This window comes from Neomonachus schauinslandi, chromosome 9 (genome assembly GCF_002201575.2).
Source record: "Neomonachus schauinslandi chromosome 9, ASM220157v2, whole genome shotgun sequence".
Taxonomy (NCBI): domain Eukaryota; kingdom Metazoa; phylum Chordata; class Mammalia; order Carnivora; family Phocidae; genus Neomonachus; species Neomonachus schauinslandi.
In genome coordinates this window covers 41,944,336-41,960,207 of record NC_058411.1, presented here as the reverse complement: position 1 = coordinate 41,960,207, position 15,872 = coordinate 41,944,336, and the positions used below count along the sequence as shown (strand labels likewise).

Genomic DNA, 15,872 nt, shown 5'->3' with positions numbered 1-15,872 from the left:
TGCTTAAATCCCTTGGCCATATGAATTAAATCTCTTCTTAGAATTCACCATTATCAGATCATCGAATGGCCCATCCCTGATGGCCGATAAGAAGTGCTCCAGCCCTTCCTTGCTTTCTGAAACTCCCTAGACGACATGCATGGAGGAAAAAAAAAAAATCCTTTACTAGATCAATTTCTCTCTTTCACTATCTGTATACACTTTGATTCGAAGTGAATGGGGCTGGGGGTGGGAGAGGAATAAGGATATAAGCAGAAGGGGATCTGTGAGTACATTCAACGTGTGCGCTTGTTTTGGGTATTGAGGTGGAAACTACCAAGTGCAGGTGTGCTAAAGGCTTTAGTTTCTACTATAATATTTATGCTCTTCACTTGATGCAACCTTCTGCACATTGAAATTTGAGCTTTTAAGACCATGTCTCATATGGTTAATGCCATCCCTTAGACATAAACACACGCACGCACACACACACACGCGCACACACGCTCACAAGCACAGATGCACATATATAGTCCTGTGTTTCACAAAGATCCTTCAATTTCTTATGATAGGGCAGTTTAAGGTGAATTGTATGAATAAGCAGATTGGTCCATCCATAATGTCAACACTGATAATGCAAATATAGGAGAGGATTTTAGACACGTAAGATTTTTCTTTTATTATTAATGAAAATTAATCAAATGGCAGCTGAACGTGTTTCCATTCAGGCTGTTGGAACAGTGTTAATATTAATGTCAGGATGTGTTTATCTTCACTCTCAGTCGTGGTTACAATGATTATGTTGTTAAGATAAGAAACCTTCACGTTTGCAGTAGGTCCCTCATTTACTTCCTTTATAATCACTCCCATTACAGCACAACTACCCACCTCTGATGTAATAATTCTCTTTGCAGCCGTGTAATCTCTAAGACAACATTCACTAACATGCACTGCTCTGCCCTGAGTGTGTGCTAGGCACCAAGAAGTGTCCAGGGCTGCTTGGGAGTCAGGGGGACAGCAGATAGCTCGGCCACCCAGAATGTGCTAGAAAGCAATGTACTGCCTCCTCTCCACATAAGGAATACTTTTGCCCCTCTTTTCTCTGTAAACAAATGCAGTTTCTCACTGGCTTCAGCATAAATCTAAGGAGAGAATGTAGCCTTAAATTTCATATCTGGGTGATGGCTGTGTGTAGGACATGTTTTGGGATCTGATTTGTATCTCTTCTACACCATGCTGTTGGTTTTGTTTCTTTTTTAAAAGTTTTATTTATTTCTTTATTTGAGAGAGAGACTGAAAGAAAGCACGAGTTGGGGAAGGGGCAGAGGGAGCGGGACTACACAGGGTTTTTGAAGGCAAACTAGCAAGAAGAAACATCTCCCTTCACTCCAGGCACTAGCGATGTTTGGCTCATTCCCCACCTCAGGGACCATGTATTTCAGCCCCGTGTCGATTGCACCAGAAGTCTGCATTAACGTAGACTGACAACTGTGGGCATTATAATCAGTGTGAGAATAATATCAAAGGATAGGTGAGAAACAGGATCTTTTGGGAGAACCACCTGCAATGTCAAATGATTCCCAAGAATGTGAGTGCAATCACATGATGCTCAACTGCCCCAAAGCTGTGAAAGTTGACTCTATACTGTTTTTTTCCATAGGCACCTTGGAATGTTTCTAGCTACTGAACTCTTCATAGCCACTGGTGTTTTTATGACTTCAAAATTTTTCATTAATTAAATAAAAATCAAATGCAACTTTGAAGTCTCTTGATTTTCAGCTACACTGAAAGCATGTTCTGACTTCTCAGATAAGATGATTTCATTATGCTCAAACTTTCTTGTATTTCTGATAAGTGAGTCTGCATTAGGGAAAAAGAGGGAAAGAGAGCAGACAATTTATGAGAATGAGACTTTCCCGCTATAGGTAACAGCAAACTGGAGTGTCCCAGCTTTGGCTGCCTTGACTCATATGTCATAGTGCATAGTGGAACCAAAATCGCCTCCATTCATGTATTTATTCAACATTTGACATCATTTACTGAATGTCAGTACTCTGTGCTGAACATAGCACTAGACAATGGACGTATGTGGACAAAAGACAACCTTGCCCTCAAAGAAGTGATGGTCTAATGAGGAAGACAGACAACCTATTACCACAATGCATGCTGTCAGTATGACAGGGGTAACTTTCTGAGCACAGAGAAGGGGGCTCACTCCCACCAGGACAGGAAGAAATAAGGAAGGTTTCCTTGGAGAATAAAAACCAAAGATTTTAAAGTAGCAAGATATCTTAAACATCCTATAATTCAACCCCCCTTCCATAGACTACAGAAATTCCTTCTACTAAACATATGACCAGTTTCATCCTGTTTCTGCATGACTGGTTCACAGATGAAGAGTTTGTGCCTCTGCAAGTCAGTGTTTCCCACTATTTGGTGGCTCTCAGTGTTGCTAAATTATTTCTTAGGACAAGCCAAAATTTTTCTCCTTGTACCTCTATCTACCACCACCCCCACCACCTTTCATTCTAGAATATAATTAATTCCTTCTTCAGTTTTTCTATGTCTCCCATATTTAAAGACAGTGATTATATCCTTCCTATTTATTACATATTCCAAATTTCTCCAGTGTTCTTCAATTGAGAGAATTTGCAAGTCACCATATTTTTCAAAGTCCTTCATAAAGTGAACCCAGACCGGGTTGCCGTTCTGCAGTGATGATTGGGACCTTGTATTTCTACTAATTCAGTCTATGATTGCATTTATTTCTTGATTGGGAGGTTCTCACTTTTCCTGCATCCCAAACCACTCTTATCCTGCAACTGCCTCCCAAATCCTTTTCTTCTTTTTTTCAGATTTATTTATTTGAGAGAGAGAGCACGCACACACACGCTGGTGGGGGGAGACAAAGGGAGAGGTAGAGAGTCAAGCAGGCTCCCTGCTGAGCATGGAGCCCACCACGGAGCTCAATCCCAGGATGCCGAGATCATGACCTGACCTGAAATCAAGAGTCAGAAGCTCAACCAACTGAGCCACCCAGGTGCCCCCAAATCCTTTCCTATATTCTCTTCTTAAGAACGTCATCACATTTCCAGGCACCTAGATGTGAAACCTTGAAGTTTTAAGTGGGTATTTATTATATCTCACTTGGACTATTTATTTACTTAAAAAAAATTTTTTTAAAGTAAACTCTACCCCCAGCATAGGGCCTTGAACCCATGACCCCAAGATCAAGAGTTGCATGCTCTACCCACTGAACCAGCCAGGTGCCCTGACTATTTAAATGACTGCCAACTGGTTTTTCTACTTTAAATCTCAGCTATAATCCATCCTTCAGCTACTACTATAGTCATTTTCATAAGGAGGCACCTCTGATCATGTCACTCCAAGCTGATATAAACTATGTATCTTTTTATACTTCCACTTCTAATGGAAATTTTTAAATTTCTTACTCAAATATACATAATTTTACTTGCCACATTCTACTTGTAATCCTATCATTACCATTAGGGTGATAACTGTGCATTGGTTAATACTCCAAGTTCACTTTATTACTTATATATTCTATTGATATAGGACTATCCAGGGCCCTAAGTATTATTTTTACTTCCTATTCTGCTTTTTCTCCCATTATGAGGCATTTTTTTCTAGTATGTTTTTTCTTCAAAGGCCACAACTGTTGATAGCCATAGCATCAACAAAGAAAGCTAAATATCATAAGATAAATAAAGATAAAATGCTCTGGGGGCACCTGGGTGACTCAGTCGGTTAAGCATCTGCCTTTGGCTCAGGTCATGATCCCAGGGTCCTGGGATTGAGCCCCACATTGGGTTCCCTGCTCAGTGGGGAGCCTGCTTCTCCCTCTCCCTCTGCCTGCCGCTCTCCCTGCTTGTGCGCTCTCTCTGTCAAATAAATAACATCTTAAACAACAAAAAAAAAAAGATAAAGACTGAGCCCCATGTTGGGCTCTGTGCTCAGTGCAGCATCTGCCGGAGATTCTCTCTCCTCCTTCTGCCCCTCCCACTCATGCTCTCTCTCTTTCTCTCTAAAATAAATAAGTAAATCTTTTAAAAAATCAAAAAAAGGATGGATAGGATTAGGAGAAAAGACATCATTGGTGCTGGAATTTGCAAAAAAGAATAAACTGGAAGTTGGCAAAGAATTTTGATTGGTCTAATTGCCAAGAATATAAAGTGCATGAGAAAAGGCTACAGGTCTTAAGAAGGAAAAAAAAACGGATCAGATCTTAGTGTACTTGAATGCCAAATGGAGGCATTTGATACCACTGGAATGACAAACTTGCAATTTAGAGTGATCAAAATACCACCCGTGCCTCCAAGCCTATCTCTTCAAAGTTGATAAAGACATATACTAGGTTAGGATTTGCACTGTGTCATTTGTTCCCATTTGAATCAGTTGGAGTAGATAGAGGGTAGTGGGGTTTATGACCCTTGCTATATATCTCTGTATAATTCAAGAAGATGTGGACACCGCCCCCTTCACCCTCCCATGACAACTGCAGGCCCAGATCCCTTTGTGCTCCTCAGTATAGTAACAACACAATGTGCCTCTTTCTGTTGCGGACAGCTACAGAATTTCTTCCCGTTGTTAAGACTTGTATGCACATTTTAAGATGCCTCCAAGTATTCTTTCGCCATCTTCTTCTGAACATCTCTGGGTTCACTCCACAGAGGAAGAGCTGCTTACCTTTCGCAAGGCTCCAATGCTGCTAGGTTTCTCCTCCTCCTCCTCCTCCTTTATTACACTCCTTCACTATGCACCTCTTACCACTGACTTTGTGCCGTTTCTGTGCACATGACAATTTTTTTCCACCTGACTCACCTCTATCTCTGAGGACTCCAACCTCTTCAAAAAGGCAGAAAATCCCTCCTCTCTAGAACATGGATTCTTAATCTGAAATTCATAGGACCAGTCCCCACATATACACATACAAAGTGTTTGTACATAGAGTTCAGGGAAGGGGGTCCGTGAACCCGGATGGAAGAAAAAAAATCACATCTTCAATTGCGCTCACCTCTTAGAGAAATCTAGCATTTTCTTCCATTATGAATATAGACACCAAACTTCAGTGCCTTGAGCAGTGCCTGTGACTTTGTCTTGAATAGAGAGAGATCACAGATTTTCATATTTCAGTAGTTGCATATATCTCGAAATGTTGTTTAGGCCCATCAATACTTCAGAATTAAAGTCATTACTAGACTAATTGCTAGATCGTATTTTTAAGGCATTAATAAAGAAAGGCACATATTGCTGTATCACAACTCTTTTATTATTTTGATAGCCATATTCAATTAATTGGTTTCATTTGCAATTCTACATATTTTTAATGCATTTACAAATGTTCTGAGGAAGGGCACCTGGCTGGCTCAGTAAGTAGAGCATATGACTCTTGATCTTGGGGTTGTGAGGTCAATCCCCAGGTTGGGTGTAGAGCCTACTTAAAAAAAAAAAAAGCCCTTCAGTCCCTGATGCCACGGAGATGTGCTACATGGCCTCCTACCTGCTGGCCACCCTCAGGGGCAATGCCTCCCCTCCATGCCAAGGGCATCAAGAAGACTCTGGAGAGCGTGGGCATCGAGGTGGATGATAACTGACTCGACAAGGTCATCAGTGAGCTGAACAGAAAAGTATTGAAGATGTCATCGCCCTGGGTATTGGCAAGTTGGCCAGTGTGCCCACTGGTGGGGCTGTGGCTGTCCCTGCTGTCCCAGGATCTGCAGCTCCTGCTGGGGCTGGTTCCACCCCAGTGGCAGCAGAGGAGAAAAAGGAGGAGTCAGAAGAGTCAGTTGATGACATGGGATTTGATTTGTTCCATTACGGTCCCATTCTCCTGCAAATAAAACCCTTTTAACATAAGAAAAAAAAAATTTTTTTTTAACGTTCTGAGCAGTCTATAACCATCAGCAGACTGCCAAAAGAGTCCAAAGCACAGAAGGGGACTAGGATCCCTGCCCTGGAGGGAAACCCCATTGCATTTAGAGTACATATAATTGGCAAATGCGGGCGCCTGGGTGGCTCAGTTGGTTAAGTGACTGCCTTCGCCTCAGGTCATGATCCTGGAGACCCGGGATCGAGTCCCGCATCGGGCTCCCTGCTCAGCGGGGGGTCTGCTTCTCCCTCTGACCCTCCTCCCTCTCGTGCTCTCTCTCTCAAATAAATAAATAAAATCTTCAAAAAAAAATGGTGAATGCTTTAGGAAGCATACTTAGCAGAGCCCTAGAGCCAGGCTATCCTTCCAGCATCAGAAAAATGGCTAAGAGCATGGGCTGGATCCAAAAGTTGGGTTTCAAATCCCAACGCTATCATTTCCTGGGGATGCAGCATTGGACCTATCCTCAAAACTCTGTGTCTATGTACTTATCTAAAAAATAGGTTGTAGGGGCAACTGGGTGGCTCAGTAGGTAAGCTTCTGCCTTCAGCTCAGGTCATGATCCCGGGGTCCTGGGATCGAGCCCCGCATCGCATAGGGCTCCCTGCTCAGCGGGGAGCCTGCCTCTCCCTCTCCCACTCCCCCTGCTTGTGTTCCTTCTCTCGCTTTGTCTCTCTCTGTCAAAAATAAATAAAATCTTTAAAAATAAATAAATAAAAATAGGTTATAAAAAAATATCTAAATGATTAACAAGTGCTTGGTACATAGTCAGAATTCAGTAGATAAATAATAGCTATATTAAATAATAATTATAATCAATTATCACAGATGATAATAATATTAGTAATATTATTGATTATTAATATTAATTATTAATATAATTATAGTTTATCATAACAACTATGATTCCCGTTACAGCATTTTAATTATCATTTAACGTCAACTACTATGATCCCCTGTGACACCCCCCCTCAATTCTGTCAAGATATGTTTTTTTCTCAAAACATTCATCATTAAGTCTTCTGCAGAAGACTGATAATGAAAAACCCATTCAATTCAATTCAATTAATATTTATTAAAGAACTAGTGTGTGCGCTGTACTCTATATTGGGTGCTGAGATTGTAAGGTGGCTGAGGCTTGGCTGGCCCCCTGCCTTGTGTAGCTCATGGTCTAGCTGGAAAGACAATCATGTAAACAAAGTTATGATAACTTGTAATAAATGCTAAACATTAGTACTAGCAAAGTGCTGTGGAACTCGGTAGACGGGGATTAGCTGGTCAGGGAGGCAGTAGCTGAGCTGGAAGTCCTCACAGAGATGGTGATATTTGAGCTATCTGGAAGGATGAGTAATGGTTTAGCAGGCAGAAAGGGTATAATGTGAATCAAAGCACAAGTCGGAGAATTGCCAAGGAATGCCAAGAACAACAGTTTTGCTAGAATATAGGGTACTGAGTAGGGAGTGAATTGAGATGAAGCTAACAAGGCATTTAACACCTGGGGCAGGCCCAATGTTGTAGAAACTTGCCACTCAAAATGTGGTCCCAGGACCTGCAGCATCCATATCATCTGAGATATTGTTAACAATGCAAATGCTTGGGCCTCACCCCTAGACTGACCAGTTCAGAATCTGCGTTCTGAAAACCCCAGGTGTTTTGTATGCGCATTAAAGTTTGAAAAGCACTGTTGTAGAACTGTAAACACCAAGCTAAGATGTGAAGCCTTTATCCTGTGGCCTTTATATGTTATAGATCTGGTTTCTAGAAACTAAATTTAATAGCAGCATGAAAGAACAGACTGGAAGGTGGAGAGGAGAAAACAGGGTGGGTAGACAAGAGATCAAAGTAAGGGCTCTCTCAAGGTAGAGAGGGTACAAAACAGACAGATAAATGCCCTCTGGCCTTGCCTTTGGCTGCTTGAGTCATCATTATGCATCAACAATTTCTTTGTATTAAGCACCTGCTGTATTCCAAGTCCTGGACTGGGTACTGAGGGGATAAAAATAAGTTTAAAGTGAAAACCCCTGAAAATTTCATCCTCTACTGTGAGACGACAGACAGGTGAAAAGTCAACAAATAAACAAGGGTGTGTGTATGTGTTGCACACATGTGTACACACACACATATATATGTGTGTGTATATATATATATATATGAATATAATGCTGGTAGATGTTAATTACCATCTCTCCCTGACTTCTCCTGTACTCTGTGATAAAGTGATTACTGGTCATCTTCTGCAGTTGAAACTGGTAATATGGAGACAGCAACCAATCCCAGTTTCATGGCTATGCCCGATTAATCTGAGCTCAGAGTGGATAGCTAATGGGGGCTTAGAGCATCATCATATCAGCCATTAACTTGAGGGGAGGCGGTTTTTCCCTGACAATGCAATCACTTGCCTTGTGCCTGGAATGTTTAAACATAGATAATATTTTGTATCTAGCAATGCTACTTTTGAAAAAATAAATTAATAGAAAGTTCTACAACATACTTTTTTCTCTCCCCATTAATATTAGAATTAGTTTGTTAGGTGTTTGATGTAAATTTAATGGTTTCATGGATCAGAAGCTTTTAATACTATCTAATAAGTATTAGTGATTATTCCAAATATATTAACCATTTTATTTCTTAGCAGAATGCCTATCTATCTTGTAAAATGAAAGAGTATTACCTGCAAGAAAACCCCCCATCTTGATCAATATTGCATGCTAAAGTACACCGGGGTTTTCTTTACGACTGGTATACGCAGGGGCGCCAGGCTGGCTCAGTCCATAGAGCATGTGACTCTTGATCCGGGGGTCCTGAGTTCAAGCCCTGCATAAAGCTTACTTAAAAAAAAAAAAAAGAGGGGCGCCTGGGTGGCTTAGTCGTTAGGTGTCTGCCTTCGGCTCAGTTCATGATCCCAGGGTCCTGGGATCGAGCCCCACATCGGGCTCCCTCCTCAGCGGGAAGCCTGCTTCTCTCTCTCCCACTCCCCCTGCTTGTGTTCCCTCTCTCACTGTGTCTCTCTCTGTCAAATAAATAAAAAAAGTCTTAAAAAAAAAAAAAAAGTGAAACTACTGATGTAGGCAACAGAATGATGTCTTGTAGTATCCACAACTCCAAATGTTTTGTAGCAGAAAAGTGTCAGGAGCCCCACACCCATTCAGCCTCAGGAAATGTTATCTAGTCTTCCTCCCTGGCCCAGGAAGAGTAGGAGAATAGAGAAATCAGAACTTGGCCACAAACCTAACCATCTCTAGATATGCCACCATCTTCTCTTTCTCTCTCTCTCTCTTAATCTCTCTCTCTCTCTCTCTCTCACACACACACACACACACCCCTCCTTCAGGAATTTCAACTGCGAACAAGGAGTCAACTGTGAACAAGGCCAGGCCCATAGTTGACACAGTAGAAATGAGGACTTGCACACTCAATTAGAGAATAAGTATAATCCCACTGTATTATTAAAGGAAATATGAGCACGTGTATAGAAAGCCATTTGGTAACTTGATTTGATCATCCAATTTCATTGGGATATAACAATGTGTTGGGAGCACTGGCTGTCGACAAGTTTCAAGAATGTAAATGCTGGGACGCCTGGGTGGCTCAGTGGGTTAAGCGGCTGCCTTCGGCTCAGGTCATGATCCCAGGGTCCTGGGATCGAGTCCCGCCTCAGGCTCCCTGCTCAGTGGGGAGCCTGCTTCTCCCTCTGCCCCTCCCCCTGCTTGTGTTCCCTTTCTCTCTGTCTCTCTCTCTGTCAAATAAATAAGTAAAATATTAAAAAAAAAAAAGAAAATCCCGTATATGTATTTATGTTCAAGTCACTCTCCTCTTAGCTGTTAGTAAAATCAATAAGTCTAGGGACGCCTGGGTGGCTCAGTCAGTTAAGCATCTGCCTTCGGCTCAGGTCATGATCCCAGGGTCCTGGGATCGAGTCCCGCCTCGGGCTCCCTGCTCAGTGGGGAGCCTGCTTCTCCCTCTCCCTCTGCTTGTGCTCTCTCTGTCGAATAAATAAAATCTTAAAAAAAAAAAAAAAAGAATGTCACTGCAGATTGCACCACCTGAGGAAGACTTGGAACAGCCTGGGGATTCCCTCTCAGGAAGAGCTGTGGAAGCTAGATGTACTGCAGACAAAGCTTTTGAATGTCTGTAGCAAGTCTGATTGCTTAAAGACACGTATATTCACTTTTTTCCCCAGTAGGATTAGTTTTAGTGGGATTAACCCTAGACCATAAAAAAGAAAACAGGGTCGCCTGGCTGGCTCAGTCAGAGGAGCATGCAACGCTTGATCTCGGGGGTGTGAGTTCAAGCCCCATGTTGGGTGTAGAGATCACTTAAATTAATTAACTAATTAACAAAATTAAAAAGAAAACAAAAACAAAACCCTGGTACTGCTTCTCTTGCAATCAACTAGTTTCGAAGTTTAGCTAGCAGGTAAGAATTTTGGCACTCACTTGGCCTGTAACCCACTACTTACAGTACTATGTTTCCTTCTGGTTTTAAATTTTAGAAGACCAACACAGATAGGCGCCTGGGTGGCTCCGTCAGTTAAGCGTCTGCCTCTGGCTCAGGTCATAATCTCAGGGTCCTGGGATCGAGTGCCCTATTGGGCTCCCTGCTCAGCAGAGAGCCTGCTTCTCCCTCTCCCTCTGCTCCTACCCCTGCTTGTGCTCTCTCTCTCTCTCTCTCTGTCAAATAAATAAATAAATAAATAAATAAATAAATAAATAAATAAATAAATAAATAAATAAATAAATAAATAAACTCTTCAAAAAAAAAAAAAGACCACCACAGATATTAACATCTCCAATACTTTACCAGCTCAGCTCACTTCCGCTGAATCAAGGACCTAACAGGGACCACTGAGTTTTAAATTGAGACCTTGTTCGTAGCAGTTCTTGTTCCAGCCAACTTTTTCTAAATAGAATAATGCCATTCTCCATTCGGCTCCTGTCCCTACCACCCCGCACCCAGCCTTAGGACCAGGGGAAACACTGGCCATCCTCTGGTTCTGATGAAGACAGAGTGGGAGAAAGGTGGTGAGCTGTGGATGGGCTGCCAAGGGCCTGTCAGCTGTAAAAAGGGACATATTAAAGCCACAGCAGTCTTTTTGCAAGCCCATCGATGCCAGGCGCCACGAGAAGAAAATCTGCATTGGCAGGTTTTGTTATTTTTTAACTTGACCCTGACAATACCTGCTGGGCTACCTGTGCTTTCTGCCAAAGAAGTGTCAGATGAGGGAGGAAGTTTGCACACCTGGTGAATTCAACATCACAATGCCATTTGGAGGGAGGAAAGAGAGAGAGAGGAAGGCAACAGCAGAAAAGAACAGAGCCAAGAAATAGAAACTGGGGAGGAGGAGGAAGAGTAATGAAACAAACAATTTGGAGGAATTCTTGTGTGACATTTTCCAAGATCATATTACACCACAGGGACGGTAATAATTAAGTATTATGGTAGCCTCGGAGTGTGAGAATACACCACTCTGGGCTTGAATTTTTGTACCTGGAACTCAAAAGGAAACTCTGCACCAGCCACTGTGTCTGTCTTAGATTCTGATGCCCTGTTTGGCTGCGCCGGTAGTCTGCAGAGTTTCCAACTGCATATAATTAAACATTAAGTGGTCTCTTAATGGGCTGTCTTTTCCAAAAAGGCCTTTCTTTGATTTACAATCAGTATGTCTGTAGAAAACACTAAATGATTGCTTTTGCCTATCCCAGTGACACTTCGGCCATTCCATTAACAGCCCTGTTGTTTCAGGAGTCAGTTTGATTGAGGCAATTGGAGGGGGTAAAGGAGGGGCTAGTTTCAAAGACGTCCAAGCCAAAGCCAAGCTTGTTAGCAGCAACTGTCACACAACAAGGCCAGGACACGGGACACCATATGGAGCCTCAGCGGCCTCAGACCCTAGGACCCACGTATGTTCTCAGTGTGGAGTATCTCCCGTGCTCCAACCTCCCTCCACGTGCCCAGGACACCCAGAGGGGCTTGAGTGCGGAACATCACAAACCGCTTCAGTTCATTAGAACATCGGAATTCTATTCGAATATGTTTTGAAAATACGTGTTTTCATTCATTAGAGTACCAACAAACATAAAGCTTCTGTCACTTACATTTCCATACATCTTTAAACCCACCAGTAGTTTCCTTCAGACTCCAAAGTTTCAGCTCTTGATAGGACCACCCAGCAGTATGGTCTCTCCCATGAACATGAATGTGAGCTCCATGGAAGCAGAAAACCTGTGTGCCTGGGGAGTGCTTGGTACAGAGAAGACCCTCAAATAGTTACTGAATGAATAGATACATCTTGTGATGGTCTCAGTTTTCCTAAATCCTCATGAAAGTTTAAATGGAAGCTTAATTCTGTAAGTTTGATACCTGAGTATCCTTTCCTGTAGCCATTCTAATATCCATTTTCATGTCCCTGGGGCCAGAAAAATATTATGATTTTATTATTCATATAATTGTTAGTAATGCAGTTAGTGTCTGCTGTCCAGAGACATTTATGGCAGGCATGGGAAGCTATAATGTGCTTGGTTATTCTTTCAATCTCCTGAAGAGGTCAAAGCTGGAGTGTCTTCAAGGCAAATACAGGCTCTTATTAAATAACTAACATTTCCTCATGGAATAAATGCAAATCTATATGAACCTGCAAGAATCCCTTTGGCAATAACACCATTAGTGTCATAACTGTCAAAAAGAATTGAAAAAGAAGAGTGGTGTTTAATAAGCATACAGTTAGGTACATTGTAGGTGGAAATTCTCACCTACCAGGTCACTTAGCCATGAGTCCAGCTCTGCGCTGATGCTGGACAGTTCCCGAGGCTTCCTTCCAAGACATCTTCCCTCCCTAGCTGTAAGTGCTCCAGACTGGAGATCGTCCCATCTCCCTTGAGGGGCTCTTCCATGGCATCTGAGAGATCATCACTGAGACATTTCTTATTTTCATATTTTTACTCCAAATTAGCCCCTTGGATGACCCTGGACAATTCTGAGGGGTGATGCCTTTTCAGACACTTGCAAGTGGTCCCTGTTCCCTCGCAGACATCACAGAGGAGGTCCTGCCTCCCTGTCCATGCCCTCTGAGACATGTTTTGATTTTGCAACTTTAAACAAATTGCACAGACCTGAAGAACTGTGGAAGCTGATGACTAAAGCTTTGCTCTTTGCAAATGTGGTCCATTTTGCCTATTCAGGCTTTCTTGAGATATCGGCCCCTTTAGCCACTTGCTCGTTTTCTCTGTAATTCCTTAGAGAGCTGAATTGCCGTCTTCGGTAAATTCATTTGAACAAATTCATTACCCTGTTCTCTTCCCCTTCTGCCATCATCCATACTAGGTGATTTGCATAAAGCTTTTTTTATTCCCAATTATTCTTTTTTTAAACAAGGGCCTAATTTACAAGATTTTTATTATTTTATTACTAAACAACTTTACCTCACTTTTCTTGTTAAACTCCAATGTTTAGGGGGAAAATTGTGAAATGTGTTGGCAGGCCTGTTTAAGCTACATTTAAAAGGAAATTAAGGGGCGCCTGGGTGGCTCAGTCGGTTGGGCGTCTGCCTTTGGCTTGGGTCGTGATCCCAGGGTCCTGGGATCGAGCCCCGCATCGGGCTCCCTGCTCAGCAGGAGGCCTGCTTCTCCCTCCCCCACTCCCCCTGCTTGTGTTCCCTCTCTCGATGTCTCCCTCTCTGTCAAATAAATAAATAAAATCTTTAAAAAATAAAAAATAAAAAAAATAAAAGGAAATTAAAATCATGTTTTGACAGCTTTTTTAGAGATGAGGAGGAGGCAATACACATTGCCCACAGACTGAATTAACCTATGGTTTATGGGAATAAAGATGCTACTATCATTCTCAACAACAGTGAGAGCACGTTGGGGCTCAGAGCATTTGGAACTGGGGAAAAAACTACTGGCGGTAATGGATAAATATTTTAAATCTTACATGGAGAGGACTAGAAGTATGATTTAAAGCAGGGTGGTTTGTTTTGTTACACCTTGACCCCCTTGTCAAGCTTGTCTTTTCTCTTACTTCCTTCTTTCCAAATATATTTGCACATTTAGAAATCCTTATGGTTTCTTCGACTGTTGAACAAAAAACAGAGACTCTTCGTGACAAAGGTAAACATAATGCAAAATGAGTTTAACCATGCAGTTAGGCTACATCTATAGTTTGATACATATTATACAATATTATATGATCACTCTTCTTCCATTCTTCCTATATCTTTTAGTAGAATGAGTAGAGTCAACATTAGTTCATCGAGGCTTCTGACTCTGGCTCAGTCTTGCTGGCCAGAGATGGACTACGATGACAATGACAATAATGGTGGTAATAGTAACAGGGAACATGGATAGAGCACCTACTACCTAACCAGACACTGAGTTAAGTGCTTTAATCCTCACAACAATCAGGGAAATAGAAACTATTATTTTTCCTATTTTACAAATGAGGACACTAAGACACAGAGGGGTTAGATAATCTTCATACGCAAAAATATCTACTTCCTTATAGAGGAGCTTGGATTTAAACCCAGACATTGAAACCCAGGATTTAAAGCCCAAATGCTCAGGGTGCCTGGGTGGCTCAGTTGGTTAAGCGACTGCCTTGGGCTCAGGTCATGATCCTGGGGTCCTGGGATCGAGCCCCACATTGGGCTCCCTGCTTGGTGGGGGGCCTGCTTCTCCCTCTCCCTCTGCCTGCCATTTCCCCTGCTCTCGCTCTGTCAAATAAATAAATAAAATCTTAAAAAAATAAAAAATAAAAAATCTCTCTGTCAAATAAATAAATAAAATCTTTTAAAAAATAAAATAAAGCTTGAATGCTCTACCACTATCCTTAACTACTCTTCTGGTGAAACTGGGGGTCAATTTCACAAATAACAAATAATATGTATTGACTTATGTTTTCTAAGGCACCCGGAAGTCACATCTACTTACTAAATAACGTTATAATGAGCATTTCTACAATATTATGAGAGCTAGAGATATAGGCAAAAAACAAATACCTCCCTCCCACATCACCACCACAACAACCCAATTTGTATATAAAGTTGAGGTAAAATTAACCAAAGCTCAGAAAAAGCTCAGGATGTTCAGAAAAGATAAGCAGGATGAAACCAGACTGCACCTCCACAAGGGGAGCTACAGGCCTCTGTTGGCACCAAATCCACTCAAGTTATCAGTGAAACACACAAATGTAAAAGTTCTAGACCTACAATAAAAAACAAAAACAAAAACAAAACTGACCTCTGGAAAGCAGTAAATTTGCCAATTGGGATAGATCTTTGCAAGGCCGAGTAAATGACCTAGTTCAATGTCCTGCTGATTGGGTTAAGATATATGAAAATCATTTCAATATGGAAGATTGGTCCTACCTTCTTCATTACCATCATGAAGATGTAGAAGCACCAGACCAAGAGAACACAGGCTTGGTCTCCTCTATCCAGGCTCTAGACTCTGTCCAGACCACTTCTCATGGAGCAGACAGGTACTAAGGAGAGATAGTCCTGAAATTGTAATCTCCTTCAAATATCTAAACATTTTGCTTTGCCCCTTGTCTGACCAGGCAGATGCTGTGATTCTTTTTATGTTTCTTTGAACATTATATCAGCAAGACTCCTGAGCCAAGGCCAGTCTTAAGCAGGAACAAGACTTCACCGTTTATTCCATGCCCTATTTCCCCACAGTCACTTAAAAAATCTTCCAACGTTACAAAACACACCACTTTTTAATCAATCAGTGACTTTTTATCCCAAGGGGCATCTCTTTACCAATTGTATACAACACGCTCCTCCTGAGATTAGTAATTATAACTTGGGCTGGTTTATTTAGTTTATCATTTTGGGGACAAGATACCAAACAATGGAGTAGGGTTGCAGATACCAGTTACTTAAAAAGCTAGGTCAGCGAACAAAGGGTCTAAGAATGAAGCTATGGAACAACATAGTGGGATGTCTCTGTGACACTGTTTGCTGACTGACTGAAACTCTGCATATGTCAAGTTGATCTTTGATCCT

General features: G+C 41.8%; 1 pseudogene; it reads left to right on the top strand.

Moving 5' to 3' along the window:
• Positions 1-5,479: 5,479 nt before the first annotated feature.
• Positions 5,480-5,851, top strand: LOC110590574 (annotated as a pseudogene).
• The last annotated feature ends 10,021 nt before the right edge of the window (positions 5,852-15,872 follow it).